We start from the raw sequence: 2,492 nt of genomic DNA, 5'->3' as shown, positions 1-2,492 counted from the left end.
ATACAGAACAATGGGTAATAATAATAATAATAATAATAATAATAATAATAATAATGGTACGAAAACATTAAACACGAAACTTGTCGTGTTAATATCTCTAAATCCAAGAAATTATTACATTAATAAGAAAGAGCGTAAGACGTGAACAAATTGCTAGTGAATCGCGCAATATGTTTAATACTGTAGTTGGTAGGTCTCCAATTGAAAAAACAACTGATGAAAGGGAATTTACAGCAAGAACCTGCTTCTGGCTTATCTCTTGGTTCCACAGTATTCATATTGTATGTCGTAAAATTATCTTACTACAAAATATTTTATTTATGAAGCAAATTAATATTTAGAAAACACTATTAATTCTGAAATTCATAATAATCACTTCAAAATTTTCTTGCTTTTCATACGTCAGTAATAAAGTATGATCATATTAATTAAGCTGGTTAGCATAAAATATATATTTTCTCTCCTCTCTGATAAATTTGTATTAATTTAGATATATTTAGGTACGGTAAATTTAAGTACGATAGCGCGCAATTCTTATATCAGCCACTATTTATTGGGCAGAAATGTTGAAATACTCGGAATGATATTATTAAAAAGATTAAATATATTTTCGAATTTATTATTGCCTACTAAAATATGAAAATAAATTCCCCTGGTTAACTTACCAATTCAAAAGTACGCTGTGAAACCTACTTTATTGTCTTCTAATTCTTGTATGTACTGAATGGTTGATGTTTATGACTTCAGTGTCTAACAGAAATCAGAAATAAATTTTTATTTTATTTGCCACCATGTTCTTTTTCCATTCGCGAAATGTCTCGAAGGAAGCTTTCTCCGTGCTCTTTAGAGAGATCTTGAAGGGCTAAGAGAAAAGATCCAGAACAGAATTGATAGACTTATATATATATATATATATATATATATATATATATATATATATATATATATATATAGGCTACTCCACAAAACTGAGGAATTGTTAATGTTTGGAAAATTGAATTAATTTGATTTCTATATTTTATTGTAAGTTTTGTGTGACTTTTGACTTATTCCACATCTAAAATCCAAGCGGCAGTGCAGAAATTATAACTTCAAAATTTATTGCAGCCCATTACATGATAGGAAGAAATTAGATCCTGCACTATCGCCTTATATTTGTGTAATCTTTTATTTCCAAAATGCTGCGTACGTTATTGTAAGCATTCCAAGTGTTATTTTTCAACTGAATTTCATTTTAATCTAATTCCCGTCCTTCAAAATATTGTTTTATCTGAATATTAACAAAATATTGATTTATCTGAAGATCAACAAATAACTCTCCTTTTTTCTTGACCTCACTAATTCGTAGTAAAGTCTGTCTTAGATTGTAGAAGTTTTCGCATTCTTTTCTTCATTACCTTCGCAAATAAATTCATTAATCCTAATTTTAAACACAGTGAAGGCAAGAATACTTTTTAGCGATAAACCGGAGGTGGAATTTATCTCTCCCAGAAGTATTTCTCTTCAGAATGGCCATTTCCTTACATGACAGCTTTCGCCACTCGCATGGGTATCCCATTCAAGAAGGAAACAAAATATTTTGTGCAACCTTTCTATAGCTGAGTAACCACTGCCCCAAGTTTAAGGACAGGACTTAAGTTCCACTCGTGTTCCTCGTATCCTATTTCACCAATATTATAGATTGTATTAATTTGTCCTACAGAATTTATCTGTAATATTGACACTTAATATATGTGTTGACGTATATATGCCTAACTTGGAGTCAGGCCACAAAGGGAAACATCAAAGGAGGTGAATTCGATCCGGCGCTGTGGATTGAATTCGGCATAGCTCAGTGGTAAGAGCGCTTGGTACGTATAACCAAGATCCCGGGTTCGATCCCCGGCGCCGAAGCGAATTTTTCTCCGTAAATATGTAGGGTGGTATTCATAGACATTTCGCAGCACGCGCTACGAGCGTACTAAGCTAGCCCCGGCTATCCACTGGTTACTAGTACAGAATTCAAATCATATCCTATCGCTAACACTGGTTTATGAATACGAAAAACGATGATAATCCACCGAAAGCACGCTCTAAAATGTCTATGAATACGGCCCTAAGTGTCAATATTACAGATAAATTCTGTAGGACAAATTAATATAATCTATAACATTCTCTTAGATAGGAGTGCGTAATAACTGCGGATTCCCGGCCAACAGGTCACTCAGCTGAGTGCGCTCCTAGTATAATGGCAGTTGACATTGGACATATACGTCAACACATATATGCCGAACTTGGAGTCAGGCCACAAAGGGAAACATCGAAGGAGGAGAATTCGATCCGGCACTGTGGATTGAATTCGGCGTAGCTCAGTGGTCAGAGCGCTTGGTACGTAGAACCAAGGACCCGGGTTCGATCTCCGGTGCTGGAGCGAATTTTTCTCCGTAAATATTAACTATTTCACCAAGCAATTAAGCTGACATGAGATACAGTCGTAGATCAGACAATGAAAA

At 34.3% G+C, this 2,492-nt stretch overlaps 1 non-coding gene across 1 annotated transcript; it reads left to right on the top strand.

Moving 5' to 3' along the window:
- Positions 1-1,820: 1,820 nt before the first annotated feature.
- On the top strand, positions 1,821-1,893 carry TRNAT-CGU (transfer RNA threonine (anticodon CGU)). The gene has a single exon. It is a non-coding gene; the product is annotated as a tRNA-Thr (tRNA).
- The last annotated feature ends 599 nt before the right edge of the window (positions 1,894-2,492 follow it).

The sequence above is a fragment of the Periplaneta americana genome, chromosome 8, assembly GCF_040183065.1.
Source record: "Periplaneta americana isolate PAMFEO1 chromosome 8, P.americana_PAMFEO1_priV1, whole genome shotgun sequence".
Lineage (NCBI taxonomy): Eukaryota > Metazoa > Arthropoda > Insecta > Blattodea > Blattidae > Periplaneta > Periplaneta americana.
This window is presented reverse-complemented; position numbering and strand designations above follow the sequence as displayed.